General features: G+C 37.9%; 1 pseudogene; it reads right to left on the bottom strand.

Moving 5' to 3' along the window:
* Nucleotides 1-1,394: 1,394 nt before the first annotated feature.
* LOC136678485 (bone morphogenetic protein receptor type-1B-like) lies at nucleotides 1,395-14,430 on the bottom strand (annotated as a pseudogene).
* Nucleotides 14,431-14,767: the final 337 nt, after the last annotated feature.

Here is a 14,767-nt window from a genome sequence, read left to right as displayed (position 1 = left end):
ATGTTAAATCAGTTAAATGTTTGTTGACAGTTGTGGTTGTTTTAATCACTACCGTTGAATGCTGCTGTTTTGCACTTTGCAGAGTATTTGTTTATTTTATTACCCAGAAATCGATGATTATTTAATTTAATAAGCTATTTTGTACTTTTGGGTTCCATTGGCTGTATTTCAGAATTTACAAGCAATTTTTTATTAAGGTGTTTAAATAAAAATCCAGTTATTTATAAAATTGAATGTGTGAGTGCAGTCAGTGAGTTATTACAAGACAGCCATAAAACAATTGGCCATTGCAACTAAGTGGTAAAACAAAGAGCCATTTAGGAGCCAAAAGAGCCGGCTCCCCAAAAAGAGCCGAAATTCCCATCACTAATGCTGACTGACTGTAATGACTGTATAATTACATAGTGAACTATAAAAGGAAGTGCAGCCATCATTTTCCAATAGAGAGATGTGTAAGGCGCTGTGTTAGTGTTATTATTAATCTGACTTGAGATCCGTTCCCAGTTTGTGTGTGTGTGTGTGTGTGTGTGTGTGTGTGTGTGTGTGTGTGTGTGTGTGAAGAAGTGCATGCAGCACCTTGTGACTCAACCTCATTTCTCGGAAATGGATAGATTGAAGCAGTCTGCACCTTGCACACAGAGATGCAGTATAAATATCATAACATTCAAACTACATAAATGAAGAGGAGGCTGATTTCATTTGGATAATGAATGAGAAAGTTTGAGCAGCTTTACGTGGTGCCTATATACAGAGAAGAAACAGCCAATCTGCCTCATAGAACCAGAACCAAAAAAGCCTTCCATCTGTTGTGGTATATGCTTGAATTGAAGCCAGGATGAGCTGAAAAAAAATCAATGTTTTGGGAGCTAAAAAGATTAAACATCATCTATAAAAGGAATGCCTAATCTATAAGGAATATAGGTTTAAATAATGATAAATAATAATGAAAAGCCTCAATAAAACAAAACTGACTTAATCATCTGTGTATGTCTGTTATTTACAGAGTCTACACACACACACACACACACACACAACCCAATCAGCCTGATGGTGGCACTATAGAGCAGAGGTTTGTGTTTTGGCCTATATCTCTTTAAGAATGGCACCTAGACTGAAAATTCTTACTGCATTTTGTTCAGTCAAGTTTTGTGCATTTTTGGCTCATTGGGTGTGTTTAGCTGCTCCGACATCCACCCCTTCCATATTTGGCAAAAACCACAAAACCATAATTTTTCTACTAGTCCTAGATTTTATTGATGAAGGAACGCCTTAGTTTAATGTAATACAAAGTTTAGATTCATATTTAAATGAAAAGACACAGTTAATGACCAGAACAGGATTTAAGGGCAATTTATATGTTTTTATTGTTTCTCGGATTTGACATGGATTTCCCCTCACACTTTATTTGCCTGTGTGTTTAAAATCATTGCCAGTGTTTCCTTCACGCTCAGGGAAGTGAGGCGTGAGGATGGTTCGTGTGCCCAGCATTTTGAGATCAGCTTTCCTATCTGCCACAGACACTGTACAAACACACAACACACATTGGTTATTATAATCATACACGAGATGTAATGGATTGGCATAGGATATTTTACATCTTATCTTGTATATGATTATTACTGGTCAGTATTTTGGTTTCCCACTGGCTTTGGGCAAATGATGTAATCAAAGCAAACAAACAAAACTTTTACAAAATGTTTGGAAATCTCTTGATTTAAATGGAATTTAAAAGAAAAGTTGATAAAAACCAAAGTCAAAAACCAGAGTAGATTTTAGGTCAAGGGAGATATTGATAAACAGTTTCTGTGTATGCATTTTGATGAGTACCGCATTGTTGATCCAGTGATTGCCAAAGGAGGGTCGCTGTCTCTTTAAACACACAATCTCCTTCATGTCTTCATAGGATGGGTTAGTGGGCACTAGGTCATGGTACGGCAGCTGATACTTTTCCACGATTCCTGTGGGAATAAATAAAGCCACCTGTGTGTATTATTTTTAATAATCCAGACACCTTCATTCATAATCTAAAACATGAACGGAAACAGCGGGTGTGACGGGTGCCTCTGGTCATGTTCTGGACTACAGGACCACATTTTGGTCTGAATTAAGTGGTGGTCTCAGTGCGGATTAAACCAAACCAAGGTCTGTTTCATGTGCCGTGTGAAAACCTTGTTATAGTTGGTTCGGATTTCAGACCGATTACAAGTTGAGGCAGATTAAATAACAAATGTGGACATGACCAGTTAATTTACTCACTGCATTCATTCCAAAAAGAGCAGAAAACACTTTAATTTAACTGTACATACATTACAGACAGAGAATAAACTATAACCCCTCTCTCCAGTCTCACACAGGGTCCTTGCTTTTGTCTTATGTTACTGTAAACAGAAATAAAAACAAAAACTTAATCAACTGTCATCCCCAGTGAGTCATGTTTGCTTTATCCAACCCGCACACTAGCATACTGCATAGGGTATAAAATACTGCTTCGTTACTGGATGGATGCTTAGTAGTGTAGTATGTAAAGTGCAGGCATGTGTGATTTGGGACATAGCATTAATCTGAATTCCACCATTTAAGGTGGAACTAGAAATGCAAATAATGAGCTAGTAAATAATCAGGTTAATGATTAGAATACACACTGTATGTGTTTGAACTTTACATAAGATATATATTGATAATTTCTTTACATATGTAAAGAACAAAAAAATGTAGAAATGTGTTTTTTTTTCATTAAATAATTGATTGAATTAATACATTTTTTCCAGACTCCCACCAAATTGACCAAACTCTGTCAATAAACACATACCCATTTACCCTTTGCTAATTTGCAGTGTGATACCACAACTTACTGGGTCAGATGTACAAAATGTATCAAAACATGAACAGTAGTTCAGACCTTGGTCCAGAAATGTGTGAACATTTTTTTTTTTTGGTTTCGTTTTGTTTATTTTAAGGGAAAATTATCCTGTTGGTTTATTGTTACGCTGCGCTGTGTATGTGTATGTTTTCTCTCTTTCTCTCACACTCTGTCTCTGTAAAATTCTAGGTTCTGCAGTCTGTTCCAGTCCGTGTGTTTGTTCGTCCGTCCAGCGTTCGTTCCACATTCAAGTCCATGTATTTGTTCACATCCATACCACAGTCCGGTCCATGTGTTCTGTCTGTCACCGTTTCCTGTATGTCATCTCGGCGGGAATCATAAAGACACCTGTGAGAATGCTGCTAGCCAGCTGTGTTTTGTGCTCTGTGATATTGCTGTGTGTTTTGAATTCTGTGTTTCTCCTGGTTTTGACTTTGTGATTTCTACTTCAACTACGAGTATGTTTCGCCCCTCTTTGGTTCCTGAGAGAAGATTTATTTTTGTAAAGTTTGGTAAACACTGTGTATGTATATATTATATGTACAGGGTGTGCGTTTTATATGGATACACCTTAATAAAATTGGAATGGTTGGTGATATTAACTTCCTGTTTGTGTCACATTATCATATGTGGGGGGGGGGTTCAAGATGGGTGGTGACCATGGTGGCCATTTTTAAGTCAGTCATTTTGCACACCATTGTTTTTCTTGTGAAATTCCCAATAAGTTTGATGTGTCACATGACCCTCTTCCCACTGAAAAAAAAACAAAAGGGAAATTTTAAATGTGTGTGTTTTTCTTTTACAAACATGTGCTCATTGAATCACTGGTAATTAGTAGTAATCACTATTATTTAGTAGTAAATACTAGTAAAGATGAGCTGTTTATGAAATGTATCAGTGGCGGATGCTGGTCTTTCAAGGAGGGGAGGCTCAATTTCAGCCTACATCATAAAATGTGTCGGTTTATTTATACGTAAATTCTACCCTCCGTTCCTGTTCAAGAAAATGATCTGTGACCCTGTCGTACCAACAAGGCGTCTTTTCCAGGGACTGGACTAGTGTCCTCTCAATGGTCAGCAGAGCTAGGCTGCTTAAACGGCCTTGGCCCATGTGAAGTGTGTCCGCCTGTGCTCCCACGGGTCTTTACACCAAAGGATCGCTGATTCGCTCATTTCGCTGTCAATCAAAAAGGCATTCAGCCTCAGACAGATCATCCAATCCTCATGCAGAAGCTGAGTGTCCGATGGGCGGGACAAAGCCCAGCATTTATCCAATGACCCGTCTCGTTTCGCTGCACTTCGCTGCTTCGCTATTGAACTCTGTTTAAAGCACTGTGAAACTGCGGGAATGATTGAGAGGAAAGCCGTGTCTTTACCGGTGATAAGAAGCTGATTCTGAAGAAATGTTGTATACTTATTCAATGACATGTACACACAACTGTATATATTTGATCACTTATTTTTTGACATTTGAGGGCAGGGGTCGGCAACCTGTGGCTCCAGAGCCACATGCGGCTCTTTAATCCCTCTGATGTGGCTCAGCTTTTGAAAATAATGAGTATTTAAATAAAATGTATTTTACTTTGGTTTGTTCATTTTCAAAATGTAATTCTATGAAGATTATCGTGATCTTGTAATATTAATTTTTAATTGTATTATTTATTTCTCAATTAATATTTAAAATATTTTTCTCGCTCTTAATACACGTCACAACTTCCAATGTGCAACACCCGTTAGTGTGCGGTTTCTTGAACTTTTTGACTGCTGACTGCACGCTGCCAGTAAAAGGATGACGGCACGCAGAGAGAGGACAGCATTGTTGTTTGCTGCCAGTGGATAATTTAAGTTCTGCGTTTTTTTTTTTTCCATTACTACAAGGACTCAAATAGACATTGAATATTTTACTTAACCATTGAATATTTTTTTCGGAGTTAAAAATGTTTTGTTGTATGCAGAAATGTTATTTCATTTTCTCTGCAGGAGTTCATTGATTTCATAAATGTAAGACCCTTGCGGTCTTAGAGCAAATCTGAAATGTATGTGGCATTGTTCTATCTTTAGTCAGCTGAGTAGAGTAAAGGAATGTGATGGGAGTATACAGGAGTGCACAGGAGTTATACTCCTGCATCCAAGGTACCAAGGACGTTTTTTTTTTCTGTTTTAAAGAGCACGAGATGTAGCTGGTTCATAAAAATGTGTTTCTGTATGAAACTGTTATCTGTTTCCCCTGACAGGTGGCTCAGCTAAGAAAGAAGGGAAGAGGTTTAGTGCCTGCTTTTAACTGCTCTCAATAAAGGTGACTCAAAGACCCCTTCCGGTCTCATTCCTTATTATTAGTTGATATTTTCCACGGTCCCCCCCCTCCCATATACTAATGTGCCACAAACAGGAAGTTAATATCACCAACCATTCCCATTTTATTAAGGTGTATCCATATAAATTCATATAAATGGCCCACCCTGTGTGTGTGTGTGTATATATATATATATATATATATATATATATATATATATATATATATATATATATATCACCAGAGTAGGGTTGGCATTTGTTTTGGGAGTGGATTTTGTGTGTGTTTTTGTGTATACCTAGGGAGTGAGGTAAGACATTAGGTAAGTTAGAGTTGCCTGTGTGTCAGTTTGGTGGGGTGTTTTTTTTTTTTTTCCCAGCATAAGGCCATCCTGAAGTTCACTGGTGTTTGTGTCATTATAAATATCACATCTACAATATATTCTGTTCTTTATCCATTGTGTGTTGCCGGTTTTTGTCCACATTCTCATCTGTTTCAGTTATTCATTTCCCATACATTAATCCTAACACACACCTCATTCTGTTACGGCTCAACCCTAGACTGGGTTGTAACATAAATATGTGTAGTAATTAGAACAATCATTCAGAAAACATTTCCTCTGAACTGACTTCTTGATTCCTCACTGACCTTCTGACACACATCTCCTGCTGATCTCCCATAGAATCAGACCAAAGCTGTACATGTCAGCCGTGATGTAGGACTGAAAACAGTTCCGGTTCAAGGTCTCATCCAGTACTTCAGGGGGCATGTAGCGCTTGGTGCCTACCCGTATGCAGGATGGGATTTCCCTCACATTTGTTTCACTGCTGGCCAGGAGCAAACAGGAATCATTGCAGAACCATAGCAGTGATATAACTCAGACAAATTTAGGTGGTTCTTCACCAAAAGCATGGGATTTTGAGCCCAATATAATGACAAACAGCTGAATGCTAGCTTTCCCTTTAAAGCTTATTTTGTGAAATATGTATTTTGTAAATGCGTTTAAGATCTTTTTAGCACTATTCTTAAAAAATAAATAAATCTGTGAATGAAATGGTGAATGGCTTTTTCCCTGCATTTGAAGGTCTTGCTGGATAAAAAAACCTTCTCATCTGAAGGAAAGTTTTGAGATACTCTATATGGACAAAAGTACAGGGAAAGAGCACCTAATCTTTGGATTCAGGTGTGTAGATGAATAACCGACATAATCTTGGACTCTAAATTTTTAATTAGTAATTTATTTTAATAATAATTATTATTATTAAATAATAGATTTTTAATGTACAATTATATCAGAATTTTTTATACTTAATTAAATTTATAGGGCATTTGATAAGTATATTTTTTAAATGTTTGGATTAAAAAAAAGTCAGATTTTAAATATTCAGATAAAAAAATATCTATACCCATAAATAAAATTTTTTTTAAACTCTGACCTCAGCTCTATGGACACAAATACACGGGGAGTTTATTTGTATAAATACCATGCAGAACAAACATGTGCATTCCTACCTGGTGGATTGAATGGCCAGACCAAAGTCTGCAATACAGCAGGTACCATCCTTCTTAACTAGAATATTTCTGCTTTTCAAGTCCCTGTGTGCAATGGCAGGTTTGCTCTGAGTTCCAAAGATTTCCATGTGCAGGTGACAGAGGCCTGAGGCAGCTGAGGAAGCCAGCTTTAGCATAGTCTGAATGTCCAGTGTGTTCATCTCGAGGTAGTCGTACAGAGAGCCAGTTTCATGGTACTCTGTGATCAGGTAGAACTGTGTCCAGGAACCAGTGTCAGTAATGTCTGCCCCAATGAATCCTGAGGAGCAGTTACATGACCATGAGGCTTGACATTTTCCAGAAAATCCAGTTAAAACTGATCACAAATCATTACAGGAGACTTAGCTATATATGTGTTTATTTTACTACGTGATGTGTTAAGCAGCACAGTGCATCAAATATGAGAATACCCAACATGACATACAGGTCAGTGGAGAAGTCTGAATTTTTCAAAAGGGGTTCTCACTGGAAGTTAAAAAAAACCCTGCAAACATGCTTTAATCATTATTAAACAGCAGACAAAATATGTGGACCCTATTACACAATGTACTGAACTGCTGGTCCTCCCAGCCAAGCAAGCTATTCTCCACAACATATCCCTATCAGTGGCTCCCACCAAGGCTGTAAGAAACCTGGGTGTCATGGTTGATGACCAGCTGACCTTCACAAATCACGTTACCGCTGTAGCTCCATCGTGCCCCTTCTCCCTATTCAACATCAGGAAGATTAGGCCATACCTAACTCAACATACAACATAGCTACTCGTTCAGATGTTAGTAATCTCCCGTCTAGACTATTGCAACGCCCTCCTGACAGGTCTTCCGGCCTGTGCTGTGAGACCGCTACAGATGATCCAGAATGCTGCAGCACGCCTGGTCTTCAACCAACCAAAAAGAGCACATGTCACGCCCCTATTAGTTGAGCTGCATTGGCTACCCTTAGCTGCTCACATCAAATTTAAATCACTAATGATGGCCTTCAGAGTATTCACTGGCTCTGCTCCCATCTACCTTAATAGACTCTTAAAACCATACGTTAGCGCCCGCCCTCTCCGTTCCTCAAAGGAGCACCAACTAACACTAACACGACCAAACCCCCGTACAGGTCAGTCGAGGCTATTCTCCTCTCTGGTACCACGCTGGTGGAACGAGCTTCCAAGCACCATCAGAGCAACAGAAACCCTCTCCGCATTTAAGAAATCCTTGAAGACCCAGCTCTTCCGAGAGTATCTTTTGCACTGAAAGTCTTTCTTTAATGCACTTATTACTTCCTGCATATTGCACTCAATGTAAGGTATTTTGTATAAATCGTGCTGTAGTTTGAATGTTAGATGTGTTAAAATGTTAGAATTACATGTTACAAATGTAAATGTAAATGTAGTTATTGGAGTAGTAAAATAACACAGAACTCAGAATGGTAGGCAGCCACGTGTGCACTTTTGCCATTCAATCAGTACCCAGGTGCCTATGTTTCCAGCATGGAAATCAAACCAGGAACCTTTCTATGTCGTGTTCACTTCTCTTTAGGCCATGGCTGTAGAACATTTATGCATGTTTTAATTTTAAAAACAGAGCATCCAGAGGAACCCACACAGACACAGGGAGAGTATATAATAAATCCTAAATAACACTACATCCAGTTGGTCAACACAGTGTTAAATCAAAATACATCATTAATATCTGTTCAATTTGTGGGTGTTATCTGTGGTAGGGTTAGGGTTCTTACCTAGGATATTTTCATGCCTTATGAGCACAGTCTGATATATTTTGGTCTCTTGGAACCAGCTGTCCTCCTCAGTGGGCCCAAAGACCTTGGCAGCCACTCTGTCTGCCCTCCAGTGTCCCATCCACACCTCTCCAAAGCGGCCCTTCCCAATCTGCTTTATCATCTGGATCTGCTTAGCTAGGGTATCCTGCATCTGCAGAGTGGAGAAGAGGCCAACTTCAAATGTGAGGTGCTGGTTTCTACAGAGCCTATACAGTCTTATGGTGGAAAACTTGTACTGAAGTTTTTTTTTTATAATATTAATAATAATAATAATAAAAATAACAATAACAATAATAATATTTTTGCACCATAAGACTTTAGGGGCTCAGTTAAGGGCTATAAATGCAGTAAATGTGGCACATCTTATGGTCCGCTCAGATGTGTAAGTATACAGTGGATATAACTGTAAGCACCAGTTGATCGTAGTGACAGTGTGTATTTGTAGTTTTTCGGGCTCACCAGTGGTGAGCCCCCCAGTCTGCTGTCAGAGCTCTGGGACTGCTTGATCATATTCAGAGACCCTCCTGTAATGGTATTCAACTTGTCCTGCTCCAGACCCATGTTGAAATGTGGTCTCAGCTCCTGCTTTTTGAATCTAGTTCACACACAATGGTAATAAATGTGATGGATTAAAATAAGGACAATGAAATGCAATGTTGATTCTGCTAGAAATCACAAATTAAACTGTGCAAAATTACAACATAATACAAAAAGTATATATATATATATATATATATATATATATATATATGAATAATGATTTCTCAGTCTGTTTGTGTAAGTGTAATCCTAATCTAGAGAACTTCTTAGTAATATGCAACATGTACACAGGTGCTTACTTGAAGTAACAGAGAATGATGAGGAGGATAGATATGATGCTACACACGGTCACAGAGATGCACGGAACAGTGATATATGCAGCAGCCCACATATCCTGCAGAACCTCCACACAGAAAGCAGCCACTTTCAGGCCAGGGTAAGAATCCATCAGGCCCTACCCATACAGAACAGACATACATGAGATAGACGGTGGGGGTTAAGTTAACGGATAGCAGAAATGGAATTTCAGGAGAGGGCAGCTGAAGAAAGAAGATAGGACTAGTATAAAAGCCTTAAGAAACCAAACTATAAAGAAAAATAGCAAAGTAGGACCCACTTCTGAAAACAGAACATTAATTAAAGCTATAAATTGGTAAAACGGGGCAGCATGGTGGCGCAGCATTTAGTGTCGCAGTCACACAGCTCCAGGGACCTGAAGGTTGTGGGTTCAAGTCACATTCTGGGTGACTGTCTGTGAGGAGTGTGTTTTGTTCTTCTGTGTCTGTGTGGGTTTCCTCTGAGTAACTATCTGTGAGGAGTGTGGTGTGTTCTCCCTGTGTCTGTGTGGGTTTCCTCTGAGTAACTATCTGTGAGGAGTGTGGTTTGTTCTCCCTGTGTCTGTGTGGGTTTCCTCTGAGTAACTATCTGTGAGGAGTGTGGTGTGTTCTCTTTGTGTCTGCATGGGTTTCTTCCGGGTGACTGTCTGAGAGGAGTGTGGTGTGTTCTCTCTGTGTCTGCGTGGGTTTCCTCTGAGTAACTATCTGTGAGGAGTGTGGTGTGTTCTCCCTGTGTCTGTGTGGGTTTCCTCAGAGTAACTATCTGTGAGGAGTGTGGTGTGGTCTTCCTTTGTCTGTGGGTTTCCTTTGAGTAACTATCTGTGAGGAGTGTGGTGTTTTCTCTGTATCTGTGTGGGTTTCCTCTGAGTGACTGTCTGTGAGGAGAATGGTGTGTTCTCCCTGTGTCTGTGCGGGTTTCCTCTGAGTAACTATCTGTGAGGAACTGGGGCTGTAGCCGCATGACCATGTTTGGGCACTCCTGAAGAAATGACACCCGTTTATGAATTTGAATTAGAAGCAGCCTTTAAAAATGTCAATTTGCTTTTTCCCCACCGATATTTATGCAATGAAATCAACAGGAAAAAAGACATTAAGGCTCATTAAATATGTTACCTGTTTAAGGGCACTAATATTTTTTTGGACATGACCCTTCAGTAGCTGAAGAAGATAATTGGTTAATTCAGTTTAAATTTTTCTTTCTAATTCGCATTTATAGCTGTCACAAATGACAGCAAAATATATATAAATATATATAAATATTTATATAAAATAAATACATAAATAAAGGTTGCAGTTAAATACACCCAGCGTCTGAACGAGGCCCGTAAGTTGACATTTATGGCCAGTTAAATGAAGGTGAGTTCTCTATAAAAGCAGCAGACAGATTAAGATTTACGAACCTCAGTTGAGCGCGGACATACCACAATAAATAAATAAATTTAATTAATTAATTAATAAATCTTAGAGTATATTAAACGTAAAATAATATTTCCGTTTCACTTACGTTCTCCTGGTGCTCTGAAAGGTGGCGAGACTGCAGCGTCTATCGTTGGCGGCTCCTGACGAAATTACAAAATAACCCGGTGAGGTGTGAAATGGCCGCACGCGCAGAACAGTGGCTCCTGTGCCGGTACACCCAGCAGAACGTGTGATGTGTGAAATGGCAGAACAGCGTCCTATGTTCATTCATTCATGTTTGACCGCTTGTCCAGTTCAGGGTTGTGGTGGGTCCGGAGACTTGGAGAGTCCTTGAGGCTTTCACAGCGTCTGCAGCTGTGTGCTGAGTTTTATCTCACAGGTGATAAGGACGGTGGATCCCTCTTTTTATCATAAAACACCAGAAAACATCAGAACATTTTAGAACTACAAGCTACTTATTTAACGATGTTAAATTGTTTATATAACATTGTTTACAAGCCAATCTAAGAAATAAGGAGTAAATATACATATAACAAAAAAATCAAACAAAAAAACAAACAAAAACAAATTAAACTTGAATAATGTTTGACAATAAAGCTTATGTATCAAGCAGCACAAACAAACACCTGGGTGCATGTTAATATGTGTGAATTTGCTAATCAAAAGTGGACATCCACATATATATCCACGTTTCTTTTTGAAACGTTCTTTGGAATAACTGAATTAAAGGAACACTGGGTATGATTTGGTATTTTTGCTCCTGGATTCCCCTAGAGTGGATGAGTTTAATTCATTTTTACAGTGCTGTCTTAAAAAACTGGGGAGGGAGGGAGAGTGGTTGATTTCCTACCCTCCTCCAAAAGTTAAATAGTCCCGTTTCTGCAGTGCTGAGCCCAGAGTAGCAAAAACAGAGGCTCCATTCTCCAGTGAAGCATCACAGTATTCTTAAAGCTGTAATTTTAAGGTAAAAATACCAGCGAGATTTGCTTTAAATTAGGTAAGAAAATTAACTATGGTCAAAACAGCTACAAATAAGTAGCGCAAAGTTTAGAGCTTAACGAGTCAAAAGAAGGAATACCAAAGTCATTATATTATTCATTTTCTGTAACAGCTTTATCCTGTTGGTGGTCACAGTGTGTCCAGATCCTATTTTATCACTTTCTATCACTAACAAATTATGAATCGAAAAATATAATATCTGTTACTATAATTTACTAAAAAGTAACTTGAAAAACACCTAAACAATTGTTGAATAAAAAGATGCACTCAGAGCAATTCCAAGCATAAGTGAACAGAACTGTACACAAAAGGCACAGCAGTAAATTTAAAAACAAGAAAAATAAATTATATTTATTAGAAAAAAAGGAAGAATTACCTGGATTTCTCCATCACTGATCAAATCTCTCAAACCCTTCTCTTTCAGGACTGAGAGGAGACTGGAAGTAAACATATGTAAATTCACTAAATGGCTGCTTTGGCCAGTATAATTGGTTCGTATAATTTGCCATTTGTAAAATATAACATAGATTGGTCACATACTTTGTATATGGGTAAGGTGAAGGTATGTCACATCCACATTTAAGACTCATATCCTGCAGGTTTGCTTGCTGTACACCTGCGCAGTCTGTATGAAGCCAGTTTTCACATACGTCACACTGTACCCAGGTAAATTTAGAAACATCTGGATACAGGGGTCTGAATAAGTTCACAGTCAAATGAAATTAGTCAGAACACAAATTTGACCTAAACATCTGAATTAAAAAAGTGTTAAGGAGTATGTACCATCTTCCTCTCTCCTTTCGGTCCAGACATACTCTGGTGCGTGCACGCATACATTTTGCCAGCCAAGCAAACTGTGTCACCTGTTGCAAGTGTCTGTAATAAACAATGATTAAATATCATTACAGGGTGACAGAGCATGGCATTTTAATTGAAGATGCTGGTTATATAAATAAACTAATCATCAACTTACAGGCAGAATAGCTTCTGCTGCTAATGAAGCTGCATGATATTTACGCAGGTGAAGGAGTTGTTTCTGAAACAGAGTTTCGTTTCACTTACAGCTTTGATATTCCTCACTTCCAATTCAGCCATCTATTTTAACATAAGGAAACATTTGAAGTGGCATACTCACATAGTACATATGATGTAACAATCCATGACAGATGTCTACCGCCTAAACAAATACCCCACAGTTATCTGAATCTGACTGATTCCATTGGCCTGGATTCTGTATTCTCCAAGAGCTCAAGTCCCAAACGTTCTGAAATGCCTTACTGGGAATAAAGATAATTATAATAACAGTAAAACTCTTAGTTGTGGATGGCAGCATATGAATTTGTCCAAATCCAAGCTTCTGAAATAATTTCTGAAGACAATCCTTTTGAGTAAACATTAGAATAAACAAACTTCACGTTTAAATGAGTACATTTAATGTTTGTTGACAGCTGGGATTTATAAATCTTTAGTTAATATTACAGCTTAAGAACAATGAGGCTACCCATATTTCCACTGTGTAGCCTACTCAGTGATACTAAGTAGTTAAAAAGCAGTACCAAATAATATCCAACAAACAAGATTCAGAAACAAAAGTTTATGCTTTATTTGTAAGGTGGAAAGAAAAAATATATATATACTATAACAATTCCATGTCCTGGTCCTCAATTGTTTTTGTTTTCCCCAAAGAATCATACAGTCTGTTTTAGGAGGTCAGACCATCAAATACCTATTAAAAATTAAAAATACTTATATTGATGGTAGAAGGACCAAGACATCAGTAAGAAAAAAATACATTTCTGTTTTTTAAAACGACTATACACACCCACAAAATAAAGTGGGTTCCAGATTCTGGGGTTTTGTGTCCAACAACATGGGGAATAAACACTTTTGTGTTTTCTTCTACATCCTTTAAAGAAAGACTTTTTAATTGATTGTACCTTAAAATTAAGCAATGAAGTATTGTGAAATGCAGAGACAGAACTTCACAAGGTATGCAGTCAATCTACCACTTTTTAATTAACACAGAATACTTTGAGGCATTTTAAATGTACATCTTGTATTGTTTTGTTTTTCTGCCAGTCTCTCCACCAGAGTATGAAATTAAATGTTGGAATAAGGATGACCTGGAATTAAAAAGTACATTTATTATGATTTTTAAAATTCTGCAGAAATTCATAATCACAACAATAAAATTTACATTCTGTGCTCCTTCAACCAGCTGAGAAAGTCTGGTGTCTACTACCTGTGAGAAAAGCAAGCTCACTTAATATTTTCGAGTTGATTTCTGTTAAATATAGAGAGCACTTGTGATATTAATACTCACGCTATCCGTCCGCCAAGGCATTCTGATGTTTCCTATTGACTGCTCCTTGGTATTCATTATTTCAGGGGGGCACAAACACTTTAGATCATGAAGGTTGACAGTGCAGTTTCCAATCCTTATTAAGGTTAGATGCTCCTCTTTTTGTTTAGCACAAAGGACTGCCAATTTTTCCTAAACATTATAGACATTACAACATTTCTAAAAGCACTTATTATACAACACACTTTATTAATATAACAAAAAAATTAACATACCTCTTTTGATGGGTCTATTTGAAAAAGATCATCTGAAAAGTGCTGGCAGCCCTTTCTGTTCTCTTCTTCTTCTTGGGGCAACTCTATCATTTCCACGCCTTCATTTACCCCCTCTTTCTTGACTGCACTTGTAATTATAATTAAAACTATTTATTTACCTTTACTGATTCAAATTATGAAAAAGCTAATAAAATGTACAAACCTTTTCCAGAAATACCAAGTCTTCCACTTCCACTATCTACTTCCATTTGGTCCAATGAAATTCTCATCATGTCTTCTTTGAATTTCTGATTAACCTTCTGGTTATGCAGGTGAAACATCAGTCTTAAGGAAAACATAAAATGCCTGTCTTTCATATTACAAAGAAAATACCGACTTGAGGCCAGTTCTCGGTTAAGTTGTTCTGCCACTGCTGTGTTTAAAGTGG

Source organism: Hoplias malabaricus, chromosome Y (assembly GCF_029633855.1).
Source record: "Hoplias malabaricus isolate fHopMal1 chromosome Y, fHopMal1.hap1, whole genome shotgun sequence".
NCBI classification, from domain to species: domain Eukaryota; kingdom Metazoa; phylum Chordata; class Actinopteri; order Characiformes; family Erythrinidae; genus Hoplias; species Hoplias malabaricus.
This window is presented reverse-complemented; position numbering and strand designations above follow the sequence as displayed.